The sequence below is a fragment of the Pteropus vampyrus genome, unplaced genomic scaffold (assembly GCF_000151845.1).
Source record: "Pteropus vampyrus isolate Shadow unplaced genomic scaffold, Pvam_2.0 Scaffold19, whole genome shotgun sequence".
Lineage (NCBI taxonomy): Eukaryota > Metazoa > Chordata > Mammalia > Chiroptera > Pteropodidae > Pteropus > Pteropus vampyrus.
Genome location: NW_011888800.1, coordinates 13,675,635 through 13,682,960, shown reverse-complemented (window position 1 = coordinate 13,682,960; position 7,326 = coordinate 13,675,635). Strand labels below are relative to the sequence as shown.

The window sequence follows — 7,326 nt, the reverse complement described above, 5'->3', positions numbered from 1 at the left end:
CTGCATTTTTATTGTCGGTGGGCAAGCTCATTGTGAAAAATTTAAGTATACAGAAGGGTAAGAAACAATGAAACATTCCCCCTCAAGGGCCCACCAGCCCCTCTACCCACATACCATTCCTCAGAAGTAACTGTTGTTAATTATTTCTTTCCACTTAGCTTTCCTGTTATCATTCATTCAGTTGATGAATATTTATTAAGTGCCTATTATAAACACTGGGGATACAACAGTGAACAAAAGTCCCTCTCAAGGAGTTTAGAGGGAGGAAATAGAAAACAGCAAGCACATTTAAAACATTTTTACCAAATGGGATTATCCTATATGTATTCATCTGCAATTTCTTTTTTCAGTTGACAATACATCTTGGACATCTTTCCAAGTAAGTCTGAAGAATCCTACTTCTTTCCTTGATAATAGCTAATATTTATTGAACATCTACTATGGTCCAGGCACTGTCTTAGTCACGATGATCCTCTATGGTAAGTCCTATAATGATCACCTTTTTACATATGAGGAACTGAGGCCCAGAAAGGTTTGAGAACTTGCTCAGAGTTACCTGGCCAGTCACCGGTGAAGCCAGATATGAACTCAGACAATCTGATTCTTCGGTCTAGTTTTACTTCCCCTTGACATCTGCATAATACTTCTTTGTATGTACAGATGGACTTTAACTTATTTAGTCAGTCAATTCCCCATATTTAAGGCATTTTTAGTTGTTTGCTATCACGGACATTGCCATAATGAACATTTTTATAGATATGTTTGCATATATTTGTGGTCATCCATAAGGTGAAGTCCTAAGAGCTGGAAACATACACATTTCTATATTTGATAGGCACTACTTAGTTTCCCTTTAAACATAATTTACCTATGGCCATGCCAACCTGAACACGCCCGATCTCGTCTAATCTCAGAAGCTAAGCAGGGTGGGGCCTGGTTAGTACTTGGATGGGATTCCACCTAGGAATACTGGGTGCTGTAGGCTTAAAAAAAAAAACAAAACATATTTTACCAATTTCTTCTCCCACTAACAGTATAGGAGAATAGGAGAAGATACTGATTTCCTTATATCTTTCCTTATATCTTCTTCAACAAAGGGAATTATCAAACTTATAACAATTGCCAATGTGATAAATTAAAAAATGGTATAGAGGCTGTATTTATCTTTTCTAATTTAGAAGTTTTTTTTTATTTTAAATATTTTAAAGAAATGATTGCTTCATTGTGTAGGCTGTTCTTGGTTCTGTTTATCATGCAAAGAAGAAAGCAATCATTCTTGTTTCAAGAACCTGCAGTTTCTTGTGACTGTGGAGCTTGGCAGGGAATACCCTCCTTTTCCTCTGAGCTAGTTCTTTGTGGAAATCTGAGGGTTCAGTATGGGGCCGTTCTAGAAGAGTGGAGTCAATGATGCACAGGGGATCAACTTCCTCTGGTTATAGAGACATGATTAAAACATATTTGGTTTCTGTATTTAACTGCAAATCTGATGCAACTTCTAAAAAATCTATAAATGGCTTTAGACATATTTAAAAGGAGCCATAATCCTTTCATTTAAACATAGTCACAAACCCAAATATTTCATTTTTATCTAATCCCATCGTAAAAACCAGGATCCCCTCAAAGCGATTCTGAACTGAAAAGTGAAATTCATATCCTACATGCATTCGTCCTTTGGCATCCTCAGGGTTAATGGTTTGCTTCCTCTGAGCTGAAATTAAGGATGTTGAGAAAGAAGTGTCATTGCTCTGTTAAACGTTGCTTGAGCGTTCTTAGCTTTCATGACAAGAGAGTTGAAGTCTCATAATAATGATTAAAAAAAAACACACAAACAAGCCACTGTTAATTCTTTCTTTTCTGGGGAAAAAAACAAGTAGAGAGTCCAAAGATGTTTGCTTATCTCCCTCAGCCAAAGGCTGATAAAAGATTGTGAAGCTGAAGTAGTAGCTAGTGAACCCTTCTGTTGTCTCTCCCAACCTTCCGAACTCTTGGTTCCCACAGAGGAAGCCATCCTCCCAAAGCCAGCCTCGAGGGAGCTTCCTTTTGTTTCTCCAAGATTAACCAGTTCTGCCTTGGCAGCAGCAGCAGGCAACTAGAGAAGGAGAGACTCTTCTGGGATTTTGGTATTTTTTCCAGAGAGCGTCGTGTCGTCCCGTCCCGCCCCGGTTCCTTACTGGTAATAAAACTGCTTTCCTACAACGTCTTCCTCTTTTTCTAGTGGGTGCTGATTCGGGTCTGCCTTTTAGCAGCTTCCGGTAGTGGTAAGTGGTCAAGAGTGTTTTTCCGGGAGTTGGTCTCAGGTTTTCAAGAATGTGCCCTAGAGACTCAGCTTGTTTTCTGTGTAATTACTAGAGCTTTCAGAATAGCCTTGCTTTTCTCACTGCCATGGTCATGGAATGGGTACCTGTTTGATTTTCCTGCACTACTGGGAAATCTCCCTTTTGGGGGAGAGGGTTAGGTCCAGGCTGAGGTGAGTCGGTGGGGAGCTTTCGAGGGTTGGTGAGACTAAGAGGAGAGTTAGCTCTGGGCCATTTGGGGCTTTCTGCTTCTTTTTTCCAGCTTGCTGTTTCTTATCTCCTGTGTGGTTGAGGTTTAGCAAATAGGCTTTATTATCCTCCTCTTATTAAAAAATAATTTTGGCGAAAGTTAGTTGGGTTTAGAAAACAGAACATTGCCTTTTTTTTTCTTTTGAAGTTCGGATTTTTATTCTGTTATCACCACCTATATGATGGCCAAAGGGACTAACATCAATGTCTATTTTTTTCTTGGCTTATGGGTGTCATTTCCTCTGATAGGCGTTGGTTTTAGTTTTTTTTTCAGGAGGTTTGTATCTAGTTCATCTATTCAAGATATTGTTTATTCTTCGATCGAGTCATGCTTTGGACATAAACAGTTTGTCACTAAGCTCTCTGATGCTTGAGGGGTATGTTTTCAGTGCCGAGATTTGTCTGAATAGAAGAATGGATTCCTCTAGCTCTTTTGTGGATAGACATGAGAGAGTCTCAGGTCCCTGGTTAACAAGGAGCTGTTTTGAAGAAAAAAAAAAAAAAAAAAACAAAACTGGCAAGAAACATTAATTGGGGGCTGAAGGTTTATTAAAAAGATGAGGAAATCCCATGTATGGGATTACCAGCACCTCTGTCCATCAACTGTCACCGTTGCTCAGGTGTTGCTCCATGCTAGCCTTTACTGCAAAATGTAAATTTAGAATAATTTTTTAAACTTATATTTAGCTATCTTGTGCTTTTACATTTTTGCCATGCAAGCATCATTAAAACTGTGGAGCCAAGTGATTTCTTTTTTTGTTGCCCCTGACAGATTTTCCTTGTGCATAAGATTTAATTTTGTTCTTACATGGTAAATTAGAAATTTTCATATAGTAGGAAAAGACTTAACATATCATTTCAAAGTAAATTGGAATTTGTAGCTCTCCTTGACATAAAACTTCTTAATGTATATATTCTAGATGCTTGCGTGACATATACAAAATTTAGATGCTAGTATATGTTTTCAGGATTTCTCATGAAAAGCCATAGAAAACGGTAACTTTCAAAAGTTCCACACTTATAGAGCATGCCTAGTCTTGCTTAACTTCTTAGCAATATTACATATTTTTAAAATGTTAACCAATACATTTCTGAATGTAAATGTTAAATATTATTTATCATTGTATTTTCCAAAACATGTTCCTTCCTGAAACTGAGGTTATTTCTTCCTCTTTCCTTTTCTTTATTCAACTCCAGTTTGTTGAGCACCTGCCAGGTGCCCAGAGGAAGAGGGCACTGTAGGAAAGCCACAGCTTTTCATTTCAGTATATCTTTTTCTGATCCTTCTTTTGAGGTCCCTCAAGGACTTTATCCTTGTCCTTTTATTGACTCGTCCTTACCCTCTGTCCTCTCCTGACTTCTCTTTATTCTTGTTCTTTCTGAGCGAGACCATTCATTCCCCATGACTTTGACATCGCCTCATAGGTTGACTTCGAGTTTACAAATTTGTCGTTTCTTTTTAGGGCTAAGAATATTTTCAATGATCAAATGGCATTTCAAGCCTAATGTATTCAAACTGAACCTTTTATTCTCCCACCCTAGTCCTGCTCCTGCTCCTACACCTTTCTTTCCTTCTCCTTTCACTGACGTATTTGTCATTTTAGTTAATGACTCCTCTATTCCCTCATTGCCCCAAGCCAAAAACCTTGTCCTCCTTGTCCTGTACCTTAACCTATGGGCCACTTATAAATGGTCAATTTAACTGCAGAAACATTTCTAGAATCCAGCTTTGCTTACTTGTTGTCATTGCTTTTTCATCTCTTTCCACGCCAGCCCATGCTGTGAGGGCAACCTTCCTAAAAGCTCTGATAGCATGCACTTGCCTAGAGAGACACGAGGGAGCAATGACAAAGAATCGCTGCCCATTGGATTTTGGAGAGGATTAAATGAGATGAAAAATGTCAAGTGCTTAGCATGAGGTCAGGTCCCTAGTGAACGACAGCGATGAAGATGATGACTTCTTTCAGAATCCATTTATTATTTATTTTGCCAGCCCCATATCACACCACACCATGGCCCCCTATAATCTGGTTGCCATGACTGTGCTCCCCAAACCTTCCCTTCCCTTTCACAACACTTGGACTTTCCACACGTTGCTCATTTGCCTGTTCTTATTGAGCAAACTCTTCTTTTCCTTTTTCTTTTTCTTTTTCTTAGAATCGCCATCTCTGAAATCTTAGCTGACTCTGCAAAGCAGGCTTGCCGAATCCCTTCCTTCTGCTTCCATAGTTCTTGGTCCTCTTCCATCATAGCCCCACAGTTGCCATTCTAATGATCTTTCCATGTATCTGGCTGTCTCATCTTCCTCAGACTGTGGGCTTTTGAAAGACAGAGATGGGCCTAATGATCCTTGCTTCCCTCTAGCCAGCCTAGATTTGATGTATAAGTGTTTGATGATTGAACATCAGTAGGGATGGCTCCCAAATTTGATAGGATGTTTTCTATTCTCAAAGTTAAAAATGAATTAAAAAAATAAGATTACTAGCTTTCCTTTTTTGAGTATTAACTTTGTAGTGGGAGGCACTGTGTTAATTTCTAGGCATGACCTGATTTAGTTTGCTTAATGATCCTATGAGTTACCCTGATTGTCCCTGTGTACAGACAAGAAAACCAGGGCTTAGAAAGGAGGAGGACTTATTGGAGTTTACAGAGCTAGCAGGACTAAACCCAGCCCTCTGACTCCAGCACTGGTGAGAAATAGGGAAGTAAGAAGAGGAAGAAAGATGACCAAGCCTCGAGAGACATGTTTGGGAGAGAAAGGCAGGATGAGGAGAAGGAAGGAGAAAATGCATAAAGGAGGCACTGAGAGCAGGCTAGGAAAGGCAAGGAAACAAAAAAGAAAGGGAAACTAGTAGATTGAGTTGGGAAATGAGCAGGGAATAAACAAGAGGAGAAGGGAAGTAGGGTTCCCACTGCTTTAGAATTTTGTGGTTGGGTAACAGCTGCATGCTTAACAAAATATAAACAGACTTCAGTGTTGACATGACAATTCACAACAAAATCAGTCTGATATATATTACATAGAAAATAAAATAATTTATTGTTGAGGCATGGTAGATATAATTGCTAAGCAATTTATAAATTTGGCTGTACTAACTGTCACTTTTACAAATACACATATACATGCATAGACTGGCTTAAAATTTTTTTTACTTCTACTTTTGCCCAATATCTACAGTCTGCAAGCACTATGCCTCTTGGCAGCTGTCACTGACACCAAATATAGTTACAACATTATCTATACTTCTCACCCTCACGTCACACTCAAAGCTGCACACACACAGGACAGAGGCCTGGACTGACCCCTTATCTCTCACTGGTTTCACATTCTAAGACTGAGATTTCCCTTCCTTGGGGTCTTGGAGCTGTGCTTTAGCATCCCCATTCTTCAGGGTCCTAGCCCCGGGGGATATTCTTAGGCTGGTTGCTAGCAGATATGACTTCAAGGTCACCATGTCCAAGGGTGGGAGAACTTGTTGAGGCTTTGTTTTTCAGACTCTGAGAACTTAGGGCCAAGGGAAAGAAAGGGCATGCGTAAGACCGGGGAGGAGAGAAGCGACTAGTTCCCTAATCCTGCTATCACAGCTTCCCATCCTCAAACTCCACTATTGTTCAAACAGGTGGACTTTTCAACGTTCATCTAAGTTCATCCTAATGCTGGCCTCCCGGGAAGCCCCCTCCTTTCCACTCTTGGTGGGTCAATTCTCAGAGAGAAGGTGGATTGAGTTGGGAGACAAGTACTGTAGTGAATAATATGAAGGAAAATTAGGGAAACAGGGAATGGAAACTGGGAGACTGAAAGAGGAGAAAAAGGAGGGAGTAGGAAAGACAGACTGGGAGGAGGAAAAGAGATGAGGGAACACTTTAATGGAGTGAACTGTGTGTACATGGGTATTTAACCTTACAACACCTCTCGGAGGAAGGCATTATTATCTATATTTTACAGATTCAGAGACTGAATCTTAGAAATGGTAAGTGACTTGGTCAAAGTAACACTAGACAGAAAGTAGTTGAGCTGGTATTGGAATACTGTTATTTTAAAACTCTCTCTATACAGTACGGTGTCCCGAAAGGGGACGAGAAAGCAGAGTTGGGGAAAGAGGAAGGCAAGAAGAACAGAACAGAGACTGGAACATAGAAGGAGAGAAGGGCGGGAGTGCCTCACAAGAGGTGAAGTCTGGGATTAGGCTTGTTGAAGCTGGATGGGTCCTTTTCCCCTTGATCCATTTTGTCCCTGAGTCCTGAGAACTGGAGAGGATGCATTGCTCAAAGGAAGTAGAAGGTTCCTTCCAGTGGGGGACATTCCAGCTCTTCCCTAGACCCTGAAATGAAGCCAAGCAGGGAGGGCTCACCTGGGCTTACTTGCCCAGAGAGAGCTGCCAAGAATCTGCCCCACGCTACTCTCCTGTCCTGGCTCGGATGGCTTCTGTTTCTTCCCCAGCTGCCCTGGCCTCTTTTCCCTTTCTTTGCCAATCTCCTCCAATTCCTTTGCCTTTCTGTCACTCTACCTCATAGTTTCAACCTTTATTTTTCCACTGGTTCTATTCCCTCGGTGTATCCCCATGCCCGGTCTTTCCACTTTAAACACATCTTCTCTTTAAAGTCTCATTACCCATTCACACTTATCTCCTTTATTTTACTGAAGAATGTCTTGAAGGAGTTACATTTTCTGTCCTCAGTTCACCCTAATCTCTATGATTTTGACAAAGAAAGTTTAGAGGACTGCCTTCAAGATAACTAACACAACATACTTTCATTGTGTGCACCATCCCTAGTAGCCCCT

At 40.5% G+C, this 7,326-nt stretch overlaps 1 protein-coding gene and 1 pseudogene across 1 annotated transcript in view; both read left to right on the top strand.

Annotated features, from left to right (window-relative positions):
• Nucleotides 1–866: 866 nt before the first annotated feature.
• Nucleotides 867–985, top strand: LOC111736362 (annotated as a pseudogene).
• Nucleotides 986–2,361: 1,376 nt separating this feature from the next.
• Nucleotides 2,362–7,326, top strand: part of ATP8B4 (ATPase phospholipid transporting 8B4 (putative)) — a 203,625-nt gene continuing 198,660 nt past the window's right edge. The window contains exon 1 of the mRNA XM_011355090.2: nt 2,362–2,467. The gene's annotated coding sequence lies outside the window, so the exon portion shown is untranslated. The remainder of the gene's footprint in view (nt 2,468–7,326) is intronic.